At 38.5% G+C, this 22,857-nt stretch overlaps 1 long non-coding RNA gene across 1 annotated transcript; it reads left to right on the top strand.

Moving 5' to 3' along the window:
• The first annotated feature begins 11,851 nt into the window (after positions 1-11,851).
• LOC130680120 (uncharacterized) lies at positions 11,852-20,491 on the top strand. Its single transcript, XR_008993147.1, has 3 exons — positions 11,852-12,108; positions 15,901-16,294; positions 20,303-20,491. It is a non-coding gene; the product is annotated as an uncharacterized LOC130680120 (long non-coding RNA).
• Positions 20,492-22,857: the final 2,366 nt, after the last annotated feature.

The raw sequence follows: 22,857 nt of genomic DNA, 5'->3' as shown, positions 1-22,857 counted from the left end.
GTGATATTTTAATTCATTTATTTTCAGGCCTTTTAGGTTCTAGTAAATGTTGGGACTGTATTTTCCTTTTATTATTGCTTTAGCTGAAACACAGGTTTAAGATACCATGTATTTTTTTTAAAACATATATTTGTAATTATTGTGTTGAGTTCCACTTTTATCTATAAATTATTCAAAATTGTGCATTTATTTTTTTTTATATTTAGATTAGTATGCTGTGTATGTTACCTTTTGGTCATTGGTTTTTCTAATTTTATTTTACCATATTTTGTTTGTGATGTTTGTATGGTAGTTTTGGGGAAACTTGAAACCGTTTTTGTTTTCATTCATGTTTGTGTAAATTTCTGGAAGTGCTTGAAAACAATTTTTGTTCCCTCATCTGAGTGCATATATAATAGATGTACTAGCTTAAAGCCAATGTTGGATTATTTAAATCCTTTATCCAATTTATCCAATTCTTTGAATTGATGATTTTTGAGATATATGTTACTTTTTTTCCACTTTCAATTACTCCTTATAGGTCTGCGTTTTGCCTGCTTTATTTTCTAAGGGGTGACTCATCCAACATGGAGTCAGTTTTAAATCACCAGTTACCGACAGTAAGGTCCTTAAATCGCCCCTTAGGTTGATGGTCTCTGCTAGTCTCTATTCAATCCAGGTCGGGTCCTTTCAATATAATTCCCAGGCCCTTGCAGACCTCTCCCACCCTTCGCATTTCCTCCGTCACTAGTACCCCTAAATCAGGGAAATTTTCTTAAACTTTGGGGATGTGGAAAGGTAGGAGGCAAACTTTTTCTACTGATTGTAACTTCTAAATATATTGACTCTGAATAAAAATTATTCCTATTCCTCTGAACCTAGATGTTTAAAATTAGAAAAACAAAAGCTGTTTATTTTTATGTTCCCCCTTTTCAATTTCTGCTGAGTCACATACAATGACCATCTGACGGAATAAGTTAGAATCAAAGAGTGGAAGGAAATGTCCAGAATGAGGATGAATTTGTTTAGTTCTCCTAAATATCGTCCTGTCACTTCCCTGGTGCTGACTGAACTCTCTTTTTCTTTTTTTGAATTTATATTACTCCAAGATTTTATTTTAATGGTAGCAAAGCATTATTCTTCCAATGTTTTCTAAAGATGTAAATGTTAAAGTGCTAAATGACTGATTTGTGGTTTTGATCTTGCATATCATTTGCTTTTTAAACCAAGCATGACTTGTAGTCACTTGGATGTTACATGGGTTATGCATGTTTATGAACCAAAAAAGCATTTGCTCAGTTTTTCAAAGTGCCTGCTTTGTGGGTCTTCTGTCAAGAGCGAATGAAAACCTCAGTGGTCTTTCCTATGTCTCCTCATCTAAAATCCCTTGATGGGACATGGTTTGCTGCAGTGGGCCTCATGCCTCTTTGCTCTGGAAGGTCCTGATCTCCTCGTCTTCCCTGCTACAGTCACTGGGATTGGGGATAAGGAGTCTCTCGTCTAATGAGATCTTATAGGTTATCTGAAGGCGATTGGGCAGCTTATCTTCACTTCCCAAAGTGGGACGCGTCTGGGTCCAGCAAGGACAGCTGTGGTTACATGACCTTTCCTTGTCTGCATGGGAGCATTGTTGCCCGAGTTGCAAAGGGTGAATGTTTTTACTATTTGGTTTCTCAGTCCGCAGGGACACCTGGACCCATGACTGGCAGCACAGCAGTGATGATGTGGTTTCACCTTTACTTCAGGTGAATGAGGAACTGCAATCTCCTCTTCCTCTGATGCCTGAAAGTGCATTCCCTGGAATCCTAAGGGCAAGAGAGCAGGAGCGCCCTCATGGTGGGGCTTTGGTGGGACTTTCTGATGCTTCTTCAAAGGAGGAGACAGTGTCGGGCCAGTCACACATCACAACACGATTCCAGGTCTCTTTGCAGCAACTCCAGTTGGAGTAAATGATCCACCAGCAAACGGGAAAAAATGCTGTTTTCTAGAATGTGGCATTTCTGGAGCTGGAGCGCCCTCTCTCGGTAATGGGGACATCCTCGTCAGCTGCCCCGGGTGCATTTGCTCATTGATTTGGAGTTCACAGCCATCCTGAAGCATTCGAATTGCTCTTCTGGCAATGTCCTTTGGACCCCTTCTGCTTCATGACCCACCTCCTCTCCACTCCCTCCTGCCACACCCCACAAAATCAGGCACTTCAAATAAGAAGAGACTTTATGACTTTTATCAAGATGCAGGAGATTCACCACACTGATCACTAAACTAAGCATAGGAGATTGTAAAATGGAACTTTTAATATTTTAAAGCCATTCAGAGTACAGTTTGCATGAATGATTCTGTACAATGTACAAATTGGTGGAGAGGATGAACCCAGAGAATGTTTACTGACAGCCATGGGAGGAAGACTTATGGGAGTAACTCTTAATTGCACATTTAATTGGAAGTGTAGGAAAATGAATCTCTTATTTTATACTGAGCATAAATTTAGTAAAGAAAGAGATGAACTATTTTGAGGAGGAAATCCAGGTGGGGATCACCAGGAGGAGGCCCTTGGAAGTGTGGGTGACTGTGATGGCAGATCTGCATGCCCCAGTAGAAGGGGTCAGTCTGCCAGTGGGAGCATGGTCAGTCTACCCCAAGAGCTCGGCCCCATCGAATAGTCTCCACTGTTTGGTTTGGGAGCCAAGAACACGCTCCTATGTCACAACCTGGGATACAGTGAGGAAAGGGGGCAGTGCCCTTGCTTGAGTTTGTTCTTAAGACATGATATTTGTAAAAAAAAGGAGTAAACTGCATTGCATCTTAAACTTGAGTGTAATGTAGGAACTTCTTGTATGATCATATTTGAAGCACCAGTTTGTTGTATTTGGGAGTAAGATTCTCTGCTGTGATAATACAACCAAAGCCATGTTATATCTTCCTTTTCATTTACACATCATATCCATCATGCACTGATCTTGTCCAGCAATATTAACTTACACCAACAAGTCTGGCCAATCACCTCTCATGAGATCCAAGCCTCGGCCTTATCAGTCAACTTTCTGGACATCATCTGGTTCCCTAAAGACCAAGGAACCCCCCCCAGCATTCAGGCATCAACTGTTCCCCATTAAACCACCTGCTTTCCCAGGCTCAACACATACTAGGTCTTCTCATGTTCTGCAACAACGCATGCCTCATCTCTAACTAATTTTTCTACCCTACATGTATAATCACACCAGGTCTGCTGACTTCCATTGGGGCAAAGCCCAACAACGCACTTTGGAAGCTGCCCAGCAGGTAGTCCAGGAAGCCCTCCTTTGGTTCTGTCATCACCACATGCCAGTTTCAGTCTGTGGCCACATCTGACTACACCTCCTGAAGTCTCTGGACTAAACATGAGTCTACCTGGCTTCCTGTGGGGATTTTGGACCAAGTGCTTATCCTCAGCAGCAGCCTGACTCTCCCATTGAGTGCCAGCTTTTGGCATCCTGTTGGGCCCTAACCAGCCCCCACTCAGTATTACTCCATATACAAGCTCCTATCATGTCCTGGGGTAGAGATAACTTCTACTAGGAGCTCAGCATGGCTATGAGACCTCCTCGGTATAATGGAAATGGTACCTTCAGGAATGGGTGACATCTGACGTCAAAGGTCTTTCCACGTTACAGGAGGATGTGCCTTGGCTCCTTGCCCGAGAGCCTTGGGGAAGTGGTAGCGGCTACTTGGGAAGCCCCTTGGGACCAGTTGTCTGAGATGGACAGTTTTTCATGGATGGCAGCACCGCAACTGTATGCAATGCAGCTTGCTGGAGGGCTGTGGCATTCTGCCTGCCCTCAGCCACCTCTCTAGTCATAAAGGGCCCTCCCTCTGCAGCCTAGCCGGCAGAACTTGTAGCTGTTCACCTAGCTCTTGAGTCATTAAGATGTGGATTTGCAGACTCACATTTTCAAAGATTCCTGGGCTATTGCTAATGGCCTGGCCTTTTGGTCTGGCCAATGGCTAAGGGGTCATTTTCCCATAGAAGGCATGCCCATCTCGTGTGTCCAGATATGGAAGGAGTTTGTACAGTCTCCAATTCCTTGCATCGTTACTCATGTTTCCACACAACTAACCACTCTACACCAGAAGCCATTTTCAACAATATCCCCAAATCCCTCAGTACACCCTCCACACTCTGCTGGTTACAGATGCCTCTGGGGAATGACCCCTCCCACCAGTTTGCAAAATGGGCTCAGCCTTGGGTCATCAGCGAAGTCATACCTTGGACTCAAGCAAGGGCACTGCCCCCTCCTCACTATCCCAGGTTGTGACACAGGAGCAGGTTCTCGGCTCCCAAACCAAACAGTGGAGACTATTCAATAGGGCCATGCTCCTGGGGGAGACTGACTATGCTCCCACTGGCAGACTGACTCCTGCTGTGGCGTGCAGATCTGCCATCACAGTCACCCACACTTCCAAGGGCCTCCTCTTGGTGATCCCCACCCGGATTTTATGTGCCTGTTGGCCATCTGAATTTCTTGTTTGCAGAATTGTGTATTCATACCGTCCACCCATTTCCTATTTGGATAATATGCTTTTTGGGCATTGATGCATGTGAGCTCTTTATATATTTTGGATGTTAACCAGTTGTTGAATATGTCACTTACAAATACATCCTCCCATACTGTAGGATGCCTTTTTGTACTACTAATGGTGTCCTTTGCTGTACAGAAGCTTTTTAGTTTGATGTAGTACCATTTGTTCATTTTTGCTTTTGATTCCATTGCCCAAGGAAATGTGTTCAGGAAAATGTTGCTCATGTTTATATTCAAGAGATTTTTGCCTATGTTTTCTTCTAAGAGTTTTATGGTTTCATGACTTACATTCAGGTCTTTGATCCATTTCAAGTTTACTTTTGTATATCGAGTCTGACAATAACCCTGTTTCCTTCTCCTACATGTGTCTGTCCAGTTTTGCCAAAACCAGTTGTTGAAGAGGTTATTTCCCCATTGTATATCCATGGCTCCTTTTTTGATCATATATACTTGGGCTTATATATGGGCTCTCTATTCTCTTCCATTGATCTGTAGGTTTGATCTTGTGGCAGTACCAAATTGTCTGGATTACTGTGGTTTTTTACTATAACTTGAAGTCGGGGATCAAAATCCCCCAACTTCATTCTTCCTTCTCAGGATTGTTTTGGCTTTTTGGGTCTCCCAAAATGAATGCATTGCATTCTATTTCCCCCTTTAATTCTGTTAGTATTTGTTTCACATACGTTGGTGCTCTGTATTGGTTGCATATATATTTATAAAGGTTATATCCTCTTGTTGGACTGAGTCCTTTATCATTATGTAATGTCCTTCTTTATCTTTTGTTACTTTCTTTATTTTGAAGTCTATTTTGTCTGATGCTAGTATTGCAACACCTGCTTTTTTCTCTCTGTTGTTTGCATGATATATCTTTTTCCATCCCTTGACTTTAAGTCTGTGCATGTCTTTGGGTTTGAGGTGAGTCTCTTGTAAGCAGCATATAGATGGGTCTTGCTTTTTTATCCATTCTGTTACTCTGTGTCTTTTGATTGGTGCATTCAGTCCATTTACATTTTAGGGTGATTATTAAAAGGTATATACTTATTGCCATTGCAGGCTTTAAGTCTGTGCTTACCAAAGGTTCAAGGTTAGCTTCTTTACTATCTTACTGTCTAACTTAACTCACTTATTGAGCTATTATAAACATGGTCTGATGATTCTTTATTTCTCTCCCTTCTTATTCCTCCTCCTCCCTTCTTCATATGTTGGGTGTTTTGTTCTGTGCTCTTTTTAGGAGTGCTCCCATCTAGAGCAGTTCCTGTAAGATGCCCTGTAGAGGTGGTTTTTGCGAGGCAAATTCCCTCAACTTTTGCTTGTCTGGGAATTGTTTAATCCCTCCTTCATATTTAAATGATAATCGTACTTGATACAGTATTCTTGGTTCAAGGCCCTTCTGTTTCATTGCATTAAGTATATCATGCCATTCTCTTCTGGCCTGTAAGGTTTATGTTGAGAAGTCTGATAGCCTGATGGTTTTTCCTTTCTAGGTGACCTTTTTTTTCTCTCTGGCTGTGTTTAATACTCTGTCCTTGTCTTTGATCTTTGCCATTTTAATTATTATGTGTCTTGGTGTTGCCCTCCTTGGATCCATTGTCATGGGAGCTCTGTATACCTCTGTGGTCTGAGAGGCCATTTCCTCCCCTAGTTTGGGGAAGTTTTCAGCAATTATTTCTTCAAAGACACTGCCTATCCCTTTTTCTTTCTCTTCATGTTCTGGTACCCCTATAATGTGGATATTGTTCCGTTTCTATTGGTCGCACAGTTCTCTTAATATTCTTTCATTCCTGGAGATTCTTTTATCTCTCTCTGCATCAGCTTCTCTGCGTTCCTGTTCTGTTTTCTAGGCCATTAATGGTCTCTTGCATCGCGTCCATTCTGCTTTGAAATCCTTCCAGAGATTGTTTTATTTCTGTATTCTCCATCCTTAGTTCTTGCATATTTCTCTGCAAGTCCATCAACATGGTTATGACTTTTGTTTTGAATTCTTTTTCAAAAAGATTGGTTAAATCTATCTCCCCAGGTTCCTTCTCAGTGGAAGATGTCGAAGATGTCGAAGCTGTCTGGGTTAGTCTTATCTGGATCAAATTTTTTTGCCTTTTCATGTTGATAGGTGCAGTGGTATGCTATTGACTCACCTGTCAGCTGGGAGAGCCAAGATTCTGTCCACTTGCTCCTGGCCTTTCTTTACTGGGACAACTGCGACCCCTAGTGGCTTGTGTTGGACAATTGTGTGTAGACTGGGTCTCTGTATCTTGCCCAGCCGGTATGGAGGAACCTCCCTTGCTGTGGGCGTGGCCAACCTCAGGCTGCTGCTCTGTGGCGCAGCCCCGGAGGGATAATGGACAGGGGACTGTTTGGCTGTTTACCTCTGTGAGGGGTCTCAGAGCTTTTGCCCAGGGGTTAGTGTGCCCGGAGTTCCCTGAAATTTCCAGCTGCTGAACTGTGACCTGGGGTGCTTCCATCCAGCTGTGGGGTCCCTGTCCCTCTAAGACTTTCAAGAAGCACTCGCTCTTCTTTTTCCCAGGGGTGCCGGTTGCGTGACCCACTCACAGGTCTTACTGTCCTGCTTCCCTAGTTTCTAGCACCCCACGCATGAACTGTGTGTCTGCGCTCTGGTGTGGATGGCTAGGGCTGGGTGTTTAGCAGTCCTGGGCTCCTTCTCCCTCCCTGCCCCAACTCCTCTCCTCCCACAGGGAGCTGGGGTGAGGGGCCTCGGGTCCCACCGGGCTGCAGCTTGTATCTTACCCCTTTCACCAGGCGCTGGGTTCTCGCAGGTGTGGATGTAGTCTGGCTGTTTTCCTGTGTCTTCTGGTCTTTTAGGGATAGTTGTATTTGTTGTATTTTCAAAAATATATATGTTTTTGGGAGGAGATTCCCGCTGTCCTACTCACGCTGCCATCTTGGCTCCGCCCTGAAAATTGATGGTGTCCTTTGAAGTACAAAAGTCTTTTCTTATTTTAATGAAGTCCAATTTAATTTTTCCTTTTGTTTGCCTTGATCTTGGTGTCATGTTTAAGAAATCCAAGGTTACAAAGATTTATTCTTATTTTTTCTTCTGTAAGTTTTAAAGTGTTTTTAACCCGTTAGCTGTTGCTCTTACATTTAGAGTTATTTTTTGTATATGAAGCGAGAGATGGGTCCAGCTTCATTCTTTTGAACATGGATATTCAGTCATCTTAGCTTCATTGAAAAGACAAAGTCATTTCAGCTTTTGTTGAAAAGACTATTCTTTCCCCATTGAATTGTCATCGCAGCCCTGTTGAAAATCAATTAACTGTAAATATGAAGATTTATTCATGAACTCTTCATTATATCCCATTAATCTGTATCTCTAGCCTTATGCCAGTACCAAACTGTCTTGACTGGTGTTGCTTTGTTTAAAGTTTTCAAGTATAGAAGTGTGAGTCTTCCAACTTTGATCCTTTACAAGATTGTTTTGGCTATTCTGGGTCCCTTTTATGTCCATGTGAATTTTAGGTCCAATTTGTCAATTTCTGCAAAGGAGCTAGCTGGAGTTTTGATAGGGATTGTATTTAAGGTATAGATAGATTTGAGGAGTATTGCTGTCTTAACACTGTGAAATCTTCTGAACCATGATGCTTTTTATTATTTAGGTCTTTATTTTCAGCAGTGTAACATTGTATTCAGAGTATAAGTTTAACTTTTGTTAAATCTGTGCCTAAGTATTTTATACATTTGAATGCTAATGGAAAGAAAACGATTTTATAAATTTTGATTTAGAATGGTTTATTGCTAGTGTCTAAAAAATACAATTGATGTTTCCATATTGGTCTCATATCCTGAAACCTTAGTGGACTCATTTATTTATACATGTGTATACATGTGTGTGTCTGTGTGTTTTATTGAATTCCATAGGGTTTTCAATGACTATTTCATCTGTAGAGGTAGTTTTACTTCTTTTCCAATTGGATGTCCTTTTATTTTCTTTCTTAAGTAACTTGACGAGAACCTTTAGTACAATGTTTAATAGAAGTGGTAAGAGTGGCATCCTTGTCTTGCCATCCTCATCTTAGGGCAAAAAATTCAGCCTTTCACAAGTAAGTATAACAGTGCTTTCATAGCTACTTTATCAGGGAAATTTCTTCCTATTTCTATATTTCTTAATGTTTTTATCTTGAAGGAGTATTGACTATTGTCAAATGCTTTCCCTATATTTATTGAGATCATCATGTTTTATCTTTATTGTTCTGATGAGGCATATTACACAATTTTTAAAGATATTAAGCCAATCTTGCATTCCTGAGATATGTTGCACATAATCATGGCATATATTCCTTTTTATATGTTGCATGATGTTGGTAGTTTTTATTGAGGACTTTCTTTTTGACAATACCCAATTAAATACAGGAACCTTTGCAGTGGTGGTTTTTGAGGCCAGTATTTGAGGTTTGTTCTAAGAGGGCTCCTTTTAGATGTCCCTTTCTCTGGTTCTGTCTGGTAAACTCTCTTGCATATGGTCTGGTTCTAAGCTCTCATACCTCTACCAGGTTTGTCTTAACTTGCTTACCACCAAATATTCATTGTTGTTAAGAGCATCCTTAGGCTTGAAATTTCTCAATCTCTATTTCAAATAAAGTCAGTTCCTTTGGGGAGAGCTTTGAATATCTGTTCTTACAGACAGCCTCTTCCTACTGGGCAAAATTTTTATGCCACTACTCTGGAGCTAAGGACTGGAATGGCGGTCCTGCTTTGTAAGCAGGGCCGTGGGTGGGGCAGTAGCCTTTGACCTTCCCCACCTGTTTCTCCTTGTGTGGAACTTCTGCCCATTAGAGAGCTGACACAAAGGCCACTGGGACCCTAGGAGTCTTAGCTTACTATGCGTAAGATACAGCCTCTGCCCTACACGTAGGGACTTTAAATGTTTCTTTTTCTTTTTAAATAATGTTCCACACTGAAAATTGTTTTGCTGGGGAACAAGTCCACTTTTCATATCACCATTTCTTAAGTGCTCATGTAAGAATAAACTTATCATATGATATCATATGATTCATATGACTTTCTTCTTTGAATAATATTGCTTTCTTTTTATTCTATAAACTGTTGTCATTTTCTAAATATGGCAATGTACCATCAGCCTTCTACACCTGTTTTCCATATTCTGCCATGATAATCTAGGCATAGGGAATGAATCACTATATCCTGAAAACACTTGTACATTTTAGTATTTATAACTTTAAAATGAATCTTCCTACTTTGCTCTTTCCTATTCCTCTGTCAAAGATTTGTCAGCCTTTGAAGCATTCCTCAAATATCATCTTCTCCTTCATGAATCCTTCTGTAATCTCAGGAGGCAAAAGAAACACTTCCAATGTCTGCCTGTCTTAGCAGTTTGAAGTTCTTCCATTGCCATTATTCTACTAAATTTTTCTTTAGAGTAATTTTATGTATACTTTTTAATACGCTATTCCATGAGCTGTTTCTAGGCAAGATTTCATACTTTTTTATTGGTTAATTTCCACAATACTTAGCACAGTTATGTGTTTATATAATAGGATCTCAGTTGTTTGTTGAATCCAAGTGAATGTGTTCTCAAGGTATTGTGTAACTTTGGTGTCCATAATTATAAAACATAAGACATTCAGAATTGATCATGGGGTAATTTAAACTTGCTCTCCATTAATTCTTTTACAGGATAATTAAAACATTGTATTTCATTTTCTAATTAGGGGACCTAGCCAAAGGCACAAAGTTGGCCTTTCAGGGGTCACTGTGACTGCAGCAACAGCATGGGTTACAGAGTGGACTGCATTGATTTACTGGTCAGTCAGTGGAGACTTGCGGACTAGTCATATTAGGTAGCAATATTGCTTCCATTTGTGATGGATTCACTGAGTTAGGGAGAAAAATTATTTTCCTCCTAGTGGCTTTAACAGAATACAGTTACTTTTATTTTGGTTAAAATTAATACTTATGAGAAAACAAAATTTTGAAGGAATGGGTAGCATTAAGCATGGATTTTCATTGATTTGATAATTTAGGAGTATGAAATGTGGTTTGGGAAATGTTATGATCATTGTTAGTCATTTAGATTTTTTGCCAGAGCTATTTGGAAATGTGAAATTGAAAACAGCTGAGGCTTGGAAGTCACGGTGAATAGCCCCTAGATTCACCAGGAGCCAGTGTTGGATTGTTTTTTCTTCAGTAACCAGAGATCATGGACAGTTTGAGTACTGTTCTTGCACACTCCGTAGACTTGTTTTCTGATCTTTACATTTTGTTTCTGAGGCAAAGCATGGTTCATTTCAAGTTTATGTTATATTTTGTGATGGGATTTAAATAACTGTCGTTTCATATTTTTGGTTTGTTTTGTTTTCCATATAGTATGGGGTACTGACGAAGGGTTATGACAGGGAGAATACATACATACATATACACACACCCTCACACAAACACAAATAGAAAATAAAGTAGGAAAAGGGTATTTGAAATATTATTTTAAAGTAGTTTTTCCTATTTCAACCTAAATCTGTGCTTGAACAGATTAATCAAATCATGTTTTATGCCAAAAATTTACTTACATTCCCAGTATTGCCTTTCTAAAATTGTTAATTCTTATTAGTGATATCTAATTGAGTTTTCACAATGATTAAAACTGTCTTTATGAGGTAATTGGTGTAATCCATAAATACAAGGCAACAACAGGATATGTGGGCTCATGTAAAACTCAGATTTCAATTTTAAACAATAGTTTATTTTCTAAAAGAATTTCTGAATATCTGCATAATTGATACAGTACTTATAAATTCTGCCATTTACCTTTGTGTACCTATTATGTTTGAAAGGAGAACTAGAAGTGCTAGAACCTGGGTGGCGGTGCTCCTCTTTGAGCCCCAGACATCTAATACTTTCTAATGAAGAAAATTACTTGTTGCTTCTCTTACCTCCCAATTTCCTAGATTTATTTGACCAAACTTCTGGCTAAGGCTGCTCTTCTTTTTCTTTTTCACTGCTCCACTTGTGTTTTTCTTAAAGCTGCGATCTGCAGCAGGATAAACTTTGTACTTGTTCAACTAGTCATTAATTCAGTTAAATAAAATTATCATCTTAAATGTCCTCAATGCAAGAAAAAAATTTTGTAACTATCTGTGGTGATTGATGTTAATTAGACTTATTGGGGTGATCATTTCACAAAACATAAATATCAAGTCAATATGTTATACACCTGAAACTAGTATAATGTTATCTGTCAGTTATACATCAATTAAAAATTTTTTAAGTATTAAAAAAAAGGCCTCGATCTCAATACTCTCTGTCACCAAGTAATTTTTATTTATTAATACTTTTGTTTCCCTGGAGCCACCTTTTAAAGTGGCTGATGTCCCTCACCCTGGACAGGTTTGGGAAACTGCTGGGTACACACTGGATGTTGGAAAGAGAGAGAGGATGATGCCCAGAATTGGCTGACCTGTGTCAGATGGTCGTGGAATATCCAATCACTGAAGAGGTGCCGGTAAAAAAAGATTCCACACAACAAACACCTTCCTTATCTTCCATAGCAAACTTCCCTCCTTCCTCAGTGCTGAAAATGGATCTAGAGCAGACTGACTGCCCTCAGGTGTGTGGTTAAGAGCTCAGTGTGTACCTTAGTGGGTGGGAATATGGGTATTTAGAATTTAAAGAAGAGTTTCAACAATCCCTTTCCTGATCATTTGCTTAACAACAAATGACTGGCAAAAATCTCTGGGCACACAGGTAAGCACACACTGACTGAGAGGGTGAGAGAGAGGGTGGAAGAGAGGAATTGGGGAGGAGACAGGGGAAGAAGCCACCTGCTTCATTGAATCTAGCCATATTCAGAAGACTGTAAGACTGTGTATCTTAGTCCTTACTCTGTCCAAAGAACCAGGCTTCAGGTTATCTGCTGAAGAGTTTAGTACTTAACCACATTTAATCAACCAATCAATGAATCAGCTCTTTATGGAGTGCTCACTAAATGCAAGGGGTTTTTGATATGACTTCTGGGTTGAATATTAAATTTCCGTATTTAAGCTTTCTTCTTCTCTTGCATTTATTATTCAAAACTTTATCCTCTTAATATTGCTTTTACTTTGAGTTATACCTACTACAAATTTTTTTGTTCCTAATATTAGTCTTTTCCTTTCCCATTCTGTAAAGGCTTTGTCAGGAAGCAAAGTAGAATTTGAAATCCTAGAGGTCTAATTCAAAGTTATTATTATAATTGTTATGTTATTATTTTTACTATATTTTCTTGAGCTTATGCTGTCTGCCAGATACTTTATTCAAAAAATGCTCTTAATATATTAGCTCTATAAGCTGCATAAGAAAAAAAATCAAGGCAGAGTTATTGTAATTTTACAAAGAAGAGTTACTGTTATTTTACCATCTATCTGTCACATAAATATTATTTCTCTGGATCTTCATTTTTACATCAACTTAGTAAACAAATAGTTTGTGTGTACATTTTAAGCCATGCAATGTGTTAAGTAGTGTTTAGCCTCATGATCTTTTTCTTAATAAGTACAACAAATAAGGAAACCAACCCAAACAAAATGATAATAGGTAATAAATACAGTAGGAGAGATATTCTTGGCACCTCATTGAATAAAGATAGGAGTCTCAGGAGAAGGATTTAGGGAAGGTAATACACATTCCTTCTTAAAAGAGGAGTTAACCAGAGAGACAAGGGGAATATGGCCATGGCCATGGGGGAGTATCCCAGGTGAGTAGAAAAGGTGAAAGGCCTCAGAGACATTGAAACACAGGATATTCTCAGAAAACTCAAAGTCAACGAAAGGAAGGCTGGGAAGGAACAGAAAGTACCGCACCTTGAGGGCTGTCTGACAGAAGAGTTGTTTTTCCTCCAGCTTTACTGAGGTATAATTGATGAAAAACATTGTGTAATTTTAAGGTGTAAAATGTGATGATTTGCTCTCTCTCTCTCTCTCTCTCTCTCTCTATATATATATATATAATGAAATGATCACAATAAAGTTAATGAGTTTCTGAAGTCATACAGCCCTGGTTCAAGTCTAATTTCTACATATTGTTAGCTTTCATTTGTTCTTTTTGTGCCTCAGATTTGTATATGTATAATTGAGATAATTATGGTAGTTTGCTTATAAAGATTTTTAAGGATTAAGTCAGTTCATAATTTCAGGATTTTTTACAATAGCCTCTATCAAAGCTTTTTGAAAAAGCAACTCTCACAGCACTATTTACAATAGCCAAGAAATGGAAGCAACCTAAATGTCCCTCAGTAGATGGATTGATAAAGAAGATGTGGTACATATACACAATGGAATACTATTCAGCCATAAGAAGAAAACAATTCCTACCATTTGCAACAACACAGATGGAGCTAGAGGGTATTATGCTCAGTGAAATAAGCCAGGCAGAGAGAGACAAATACCAAATGATTTCACTCATATGTGGAATATAAGAACAAAGAAAAAACTGAAGGAACAAAACAGCTGAAACACAGAACCCAAGAATGGACTAAAGGGAAAGGGACTGGGGAGGATGGGTGGGAAGAGAGCGATAAGGGGGGGAAGAAAGGAGGCATTGTGAATAGCATGTGTAATGGGGTGGGGCAGAGGGAGGGCTGTGCAACAGAGAAGACAAGTAGTGATTCTACAGCATCTTACTATGCTGATGGACAGTGACTGTAATGGGGTTTGTTGGGGGGATTTGGTGATGGGGGGAGTCTAGAAAACAATGTTCCTCATGTAATTGTCAACTAATGATACCAAAAAAATAGCAACTCTGTGAGTGTTTCCTGCCATTATGCTCTGCTGGAGAGACTAATGGGACAGGGATATGTTTAGATTTTTACTTAACATGATCTCTGTGGGATAACAGAAGAACGGACACTGGGATGCATATTTGCTCCAGACCAGTATAACATGGATTAGACTGCATACATGTTGAAGGCACCAGTGAAGATGGGAGGTCTGTGTGTGGATAAGTGGGAGTGGGTGTAGTTTGGGACCAACTCAGGACCTCGTTATATGAAGAAGGAAAATGTGTTCTGAAAAACTGGTTGTACTGTGGGTCTGTTTACAGAAGTAGGCAGAATAGGAACAGGTTTTTCACATGAGCACCTTGACTTTAGTTGCCTAAGGTACTTTTAGTTGCCTAATGGAGATCCTGGTAAGTAGTTGAGGATATACATCCAGAGTTCAAGAGCTAAGTCTAAGTAAGACATTAGATTTGGAAGAGGATCAGCATGAGAAAAAAAATTAAATAATCTTTTTTTCAAGTATAGTTCATAGAAAAACGTATGAATCTTAAGTGCACAGGTTAGTGAATTTTCACAAATGGAACATATCACTATATATTTTTAAATAAAGTATCATTGATAAACAATCATATGCTCAGGTTTCACATGAGCAACATTATGGTTACTACATTCCTCATTATCAATTCCGCACCACATACTCCATTACAGTCACTGTCCATCAGTGTAGTAAGATGCTATTGAGTCACTACTTGTCTTCTATGTGCTATACTTCCTTCCCCATGCCTCCCTTTATTATGTGTGCTAATCATAATCATAATACCCCTTAATCCCCTTATCCCTCCCTTCCCACCCACCCTCCCCAGTCCCTTTCCCTTTGGTAACTGTCCGTTAGTCCATTCTTGGGCTCTGCACTTACCACTATATTTTAATCTGCAGATAACTCAATTGAATTATCTGAATTGAATTGTTTGCATTGAATGAAACATATTCTAGTCTGAAAGCAGTGTTTCAGTAAAGAATCATAGACCATAATCTAAATGAACTTCAGAATAATTAGTGTTTGTTCCTGGTTGTTTATCAAACATTTTCAAATATATGTATTTTAGAGAAACCCTTATTAAAATGTCATTTTCTTTCCCTTACACTTCCATTTCACTATATACAATTTATAAAATAAGCTTTTATCTTTCAAACTTTTCAGTAGAACCCCGATATTCTCTACAATTTTTAAAAAGCTCTGCCAAAATATTTATTGTTATTTAATGTCTCACAAAGCTCAAATAACTAGACTAAGTTCCCAGACCATGAAAATGTATATAAGCAAAAACACTAATGAAGACAATCAGAACCTCCTTTTATAGGATGTGAGAACAATATATTTTTTCAAATACTCATGCACTTACAGAGTTTTGAGAAGGAAGCTCTGCATCAGGAAAAGAAAGACACTGCATCAGGAACAGATAAGCAAGGGGCACATGGAGAGGAGTCACCGAAAGCAAGGGAGAGAAGAATTTCAGGGAAGTGGAGGTGGCCATCAATATAGTTGGTTTCAGAGGTGATATAAGATAATCTCAAAAAGTTTCAATTAGATTCGATGAATTGGAAGTTTAATTGGATTTTTTTCTCTTTTATTTTCTCTTTTACTAGTGGAGTGACCAGAAAACAAGCTATATTCCAGTGGGTTGGGAAATGCATGGAGATTAAGAAGAAGTGATAGAGAATTTAGATTACTTTTGAAGAGAAACTAATGTATGAGGGCCATGAAAGGTGTATTATGATTTCTGGTGATGACAGTGGCAGGGTAGGGGGGATGAAAACAGATGGAGAGTTGCTTTTGAAGATTTGAATGGTTTAAATGAATATTTTCTTAAATGTTGAGGGGAAGAACAAGTAGATGGGGAGAATGTAATAATAAATGAATTAGAAAAAACCAGGTGCTTGAGGAAATGAAAACGTGGACTCCAGAACACAGATGAAAGGATTATCACAGTCAAGAGGAAGACTACTCCCTTCAGTGAGACAGGAAGGTAAGTGGGTGCGAGTGAAGATGCATTAGGGAGACACACTAATGAGAGTAGCCATTAGTGAGCTGAGCAACGCCTTCAGGCGGTTCTTACTGGAAAGCCATCTGCTTGAATCAGGTTATGTTGCTTACATGAGAAATAATTGAAGACCACTTACTAACCCTTTATTAATCCATCATAAAATGTGTATTGGTAGGGGGATAGTTTATGAATTGATTAGAATGAATAAGCCTTACTTACTTTTAGAAGTGGATGATGTATTAAAATTTAGGTTTATTAGAATTCTTTTTCTCTTTTACCCGGATGGCTAGAACATTAAGCAAACCAGTGACCTACTCTCATAGATAAGGGCTATTCTTTTTCTTCTGCCTCTTCTTGCTGCTCAGCCAAAATGTATAAAGTAGGGAGGCTTGAGTTTGGGCAGCTGCCATATTGTTACCAGAGATGTGTCCTTGATCTGATTGTAAGAAGGAATTCAGGAATGGACGTAGAAGAGTCTTTGAGCATTAACAGTTTATTTGGAAAATGAAGTTCAGAAATACACAAGGGTACACATGCATGGGTTAGGGCCCTGCCGTCCCAGAGGGTTTGTACAGAGCAAACAATAGGGAGACCATTTTTATATGAAGGGAAATAAATATTCATTAAGTGGGATTAGTTTTCAAAGGGAACAGGTGGAGTCTTCCGGGAGTTTGGGCTTATACCCCCCTCAATTTGGGCAGCGGAGGTTTTTTGACTATATTAGGTTCTCCTTGGAACTGTCATAGTGTGGGGAGGTGTAAGACTTACTGTGTTAGTGAGTGTATAATGTATTTGGAGGTGAAGTTGGGGTCACCTTCATACTGGAGCCAGCCAGAGTTGGCCTGTTATCTACACCCTCACTCGCCCTGCCTCGGGAACCACTTGTACAGCTTGTGTAGAATGTAAGCAAGCGTCCCACTGAAGTTCCCATCCCTCTCCCTGCTGATACCTAGCTATCCACCTACTATAACAATATAATCTATATTCCTGCTTACCTGCTCTCTCCTGGAAGCTTCCTCTGTTTAACTACTGTTGCCAAGTCCTGGTGAAAATATCTCTTTTTCAGAGATCTTCCAACCCCTCATCTGAATCATGACTGGTATTATATTTATGTATCTCAAAATAGCCCACTTTTTGTGTCAAACAATTGTCAGTATTCATGATTGCATGTATTTGGTACCATTACTGTTTCAATGTTGCTTTCCCATAGGACAGTAAGCTTTGGGAATGTAGGTATAGAATATATTTTATTTAAGAATGTACATTTAACTGACAGCATAGAATCAGTCACATTTTAAGCTTTCAGTAAAAATTATGTTGAATGATTTAGATAAAGATTAAGAGAGAACATGGTCTGCTTTGATGCAAATCTATTTAAGCCTAACTACTTTAGAAAAAATGGAGCATTTTTGATGTGGCCTGTTTTAGTTTACCATATCTCACTGTCAGAGATTCAAGTTGATAAAGTCTTATTATAACTTTAAGTTCTCATTGTTCCTTTTACATCTGTCTATTTAGAGTACATAAGCCCCAGCCCCCCCAAAAATCCCCCACCCCACCTCAAGAGAAGATAAAGCTGTAATCCACAGCAGGATTAACATAATCTCAATTCTTCTGTAATTCTACCAAATAAACACTATAATCACTATAGTTTATAAACCAGTTGGGGGAGGGGCAGTTGATCATAAATGATCAGGCTGACATGATATGGAAAACACAGTCCCTGAACTTTAAGAGGACACTGTCAATGTCTGATTAGAAATTTTTAGTGACTTCGATAAATTCCTAGGTTTTCTTCTATTTAATTGGACACACTCATAATTGTCCAATGCCATTTTATTTCCTTTTTGAACTCCCACTTCATTTATTGTTTATTATTTAAAAAGAATGTGTAGGGGAGCAAAATTTGCCCCTGCTAAATGTGTCACTTTGGCATGTGAATTAATTTATTTTGATTATTTTTAGATTACAGAAGAAATAGATTCAAGAAGCTTTTCTTTATTGCCTCTAACTGCCTTAAGAAATGTAGACAGAGGATCTGCTCCAGGAAGGGAGTCACCCCCATAGATGATGTGCTAGGGGTGGGGGACAGAGAGACAAGTAGGGGGCTTGTTGGATTGGGGTTATCTCGCTGTCCCATTGCTGTGTTGAGGCCCAGGAAACATCTGCTTACTGAACATTTACTTTTTCCCTTTTTTTCTGTAAATTGCCTGCCTTCTCTTAGAAGATCCAGACCCCATTCTCATTAGCCCAGAAAGACATATATACCTCATTTTGCCTGACTGCCTTTGGAATCTCTCCTGTTTATGTGAATTCCCCATATGTATGTAATTCAATCTGATTTTCTCCTGTTAATCTGGATCCTGTCAGTTTAATTCTTAAGGTCAGCCAGAAGAACCCTGAAGGGTAGAGGAAGATTTTTCTTCCCCCAAAAATGCAAGCATCTGATTATAGCGTAATGAACTGAACACCAGACCAAATAGGAAAAATAGTGAGAAACAGGTTAAAAATAATTTTTGATGTCTAACACATCATTAGTCAGTGGGCACATAAGCAAGTGACTATTTTCTTAGTTAATTCAAGAGAATTGGACTGTAGAAGAAAAAAATACTCTGTATTTAAAATTTTCAGATTAGTGTAAGTGAACCTCAAAAATTATAAACAACTTGGTTCAGAGTCACAAACTGTGAGAATTAAGCCTAAAATTACTGTAAGTCATAACAAAATGACATTGTGTATTTTTTAAAGCCCTTCCCTTTTATGAGTAAGGACTAACTCAGAAGCCAAGACAAGACTTAGTTATATAAAACATAAAAATTATTTCAAACATACAATTGTTTCAGATCTGTTTCCTTTTAGTTAGCAGCTTCTTAAATCTTAATTTTTCCATACATGCTCCAAAACTCATAGAGATCAACAAGGCAAGAAAATAAAACCATACAAAACTTATGCCAGTAGCATAACTAGAAGTGAAAGAAGTGAAAGAATAGCTTGTGTTTAAGTGTAATGGGAAAATACCTGAAACCAACAGGATTGGCTTTGGAGCTCAAGCTGAAGAGGAGATTGAAAATGAAAGCATGCAGCAGGATAATCCTGGTGCCAGAACACAGACAAATTTCCCTGAGACAAATGAGGTCTCACTATGAGTGGGAAAATACTGAATAGGCATAAGACAAGGAGGATCAGAACACTGGCTACTGAGAATCTGAAGGAAAGGACATTGTCAGTCCCTCCCTGCCTCTGACCCACAGATAAGGGAGGAGACGTGATGAGATATGGGAGACCTGAAAGGACCAGCCAGGGGACTCAAGGCGGAACAGTGCAAGAGTGGTGCCAAAAAGGCACTCCTCATATTTAGTGACCAAATGAACCCAAACATCCAAAGAATTCTGAGTAGGGGGTTCAACACAAGATCAACACACAATCATTATCTGACCCTGAGTCCAGCCCTAGGGCGTGACGCTCCTCAAGGACACGGACACCATGTGAGAGTGGTCATGAGTTGTAGGAACTGTTTTGTCTTTACTCATTCTGTTATTGATCGTGCATCAGGAGTTGTAGGGGAAACAATCAGGTCATAGTTACACTTGATTTCTATGTCACTTTATTTGTGTATTAATCCCATTAATCCACACCAATGTCTGTTTTAAAAACTACTCTGAAAAACACAGGAGCCTTGAACATTCCTAGGTAAAATCAGACAACAGTAGCTTTTGTTATGTCAGAATGATGGTTGATTAAGGAGCTCCAGACTCTTCTTCCCCATTGGAATATCAAGTAAATAATTACAGACTGATTAAAATATCTTTGTGGGAGCTCTGGAAAAGAGGCAACGATATGCAGCAACCAAACAAATGCTCAATCAAGAAAAAGTCACTTTCAAATCAGGAGGAAGTTTCATGGCCTTGATGATTGCTTTTGTACCACCCCCTTTCCAGGGCAGAATGGCAATGTTGTAAGAATGCAACTTATTTTTTGATTTCCCCTTTAGGATACAAGCACAGAGTTGAACTTGTTTGAAATATCCTGGCCTGTTTCTAGGTTACCTAAGAATCTGATTTCAGAATTACGTAATTCAGAACTCAGATGAGAATGGCAGCATAGTTTGGATCTGAGGTTGGAAACCACAGAAGGGAGTGGCAGACACCACAGCACATGAAAACTGCAGGGGGACTGGAGACCTACAGACACCCAGGGGTAAGAGATTATGAAGACAGGAATAAATAGAATTTCTAAGGCCTCACAAGGCAGGGGTGAGACTTAGAGAAATTAAGACGTATAAGCAGCCATGTTCATGAAAGACGGGGTCAGAAACACACATGCAAGCCCACAAAAATTGCATACTCAGAAAAGGCCTGAGAAGTCCTTAAACCTTCATGTGGGGCTGATTGGTGAGACACATCTCCCACACAAAGCCATTATGCAAAGATTAGGAAAGGTGCCTGTTTTTGCAAATCCCAATTTTAACAAGAAATCACCAGGCAGACAAATGTGGAAACAGGGCTCATTAAGAAGGAGCGAAATAAACATCCAGAAACTGACTCTAAAGAACCACAGGTTTCAGACTTTTTAGACAAAGAATTTAAACAACTGTCTTAAATATCCTGAAAGAGCTAAAGGAATAAACATAGCAAAAGAACTCAAAGAAATCAGGGCAACAATATATAAACAAAATAAGAATATCAAGTAAGAGATAGAAATTATTAAAAAGGCCAAACAAAAATTCTGGAGCTGAAGAGTATAGTTCTGAATTGAAAAGTTCACTAGAAGTCTTCAACAACAGACTTGAACCAGCAAAAGAAAGAATCTGTGAACAGATTATATGACATTATCAAATCTGAGACATGCAAAGAAAAAGTAATGAAAAACAATGAATATATCCTTAGAGACTTATGTGGCATCACCAAACAACCGATATATGCATAACTGAAATCCCAGGAGGAGAAGAGAGAGTACAAGGATCAGAGAGCTTCTTTGAAGAAATAATGACAGAGAAATACCCAAAGTTGAGGAAAGATATAGATTTAAAATACAAGTAGCTAAATGACTGCAAGTAAGATAAACCCAGAGACTCAGATAAGACACATTGTAATCAAACAATCAAAAGTAAAAGACAGAACATCTTGAAAGCAGCAAAAAAGAAGTAACTTATCAATATGAGGAATAATCAATCAGTGGTTCCCTCAGCAGAAAGTTTGCAGGGCAGAAAGCACTGGGATGGTAAAATATTTTCCTTCCAGTAGTTTAAATATATCAGCTAAAAATTCTGTATTTGGCAAAACTGTCCTTCAAAAGTGGGGGATAAGTTAAGATATTTCCAGATAAACAAATACCGAGACACTTTATTACCACTAGATTTGTCCAACAAGAAATGTTAAAGGGAGTCCTTCAAGTTGAAATGAAAGGATGCTGGACAGTAGGTCTAAGCCAAACAAAAATAATACAATGTCCTCAGATAAAGGAAGATTCATGAAAAATATAAAAACCAGTATTATTGTAATACTGGTTCATAAGTCTACCTTTTATTCTTCTACAGTATTTGAAAGTCAAAACCATAAAAACAGTTATAAATCTACAGGTATGCAATACATTAAAATGTAATTTGTGGTGTGTGTAACAAAAAGGAGCATAACAGTTTTTCTATGTGACAAGTGGGTATCCTATTACAAGATTGTTATGACTTTACAGTGTTGTAGGTAATCTCTATGGTAACCACAAAGAAAGCACCTATAAAACAACACAAATGGAAATGAGGAAAGAATCAAACCATTTTACTACAAAAAAATCAAAGAAACAAGAAAGGCGGTGATTTAGTAAATGAGGGACAAAAAGTTATTATAACACAAATAGAAATCAAAGAAAATAATGGCAATTTTAAGTCCTTCCTTATCAGTAATTACTTTAAATATAAATAAATTACACTTCCCAATCAAAGGACATGGATTGGCAGAATAGATGTTTTTAAAAGACTTTTCAATAAATTCTTTTATGCTATGTAAATAAATGCACTTTGATTAAGAACAGTCAAGGATGGAAAATATATTTCGTGTAAATAGCAACCAAAAAAGAGCAGAAGTAGCTATATTACATCAAACAAAATAGAATAAGTCAGAAACTATTACAAAAGACAAAGGAGATTATACTGATAGGGTTACTTACCAATAAGATATAATTACAAAGATAGAAGCAACAAACACCAGATCTCCTAAATATGTGAAACAAATCCTGACAGAATTGAAGGGAGAATTGGGTGGAGCTACCATAGCATTGGATGGAACTACAATAATATTGATGCCCCGATGCAATGTACCTGAAGAGCACTCAGACATGACTTCAGTAAGGTAACAGAGGCCTTCGGCAGCACTGTAGGTTAACTGACCTGACAGACACACAGAGAACAATCCACCAAATAACAGAAAAAGACTGATTTTTCTCAAGTGCATGTGGGATGTTCTCAAGATTAGATCATATTTAGACTGCAAAATTTAATACATTAAAGATTTAAATGATGCAAAGTATCTTTTTGATAACAAGGGCATGAAAATAGAAATTCATAGAA

The sequence above is a fragment of the Manis pentadactyla genome, chromosome 12 (assembly GCF_030020395.1).
Source record: "Manis pentadactyla isolate mManPen7 chromosome 12, mManPen7.hap1, whole genome shotgun sequence".
Taxonomy (NCBI): Eukaryota; Metazoa; Chordata; class Mammalia; order Pholidota; family Manidae; genus Manis; species Manis pentadactyla.
Note: the sequence above shows the minus strand (reverse complement) of the source record. Positions and strands in the feature narration are given on the sequence as shown.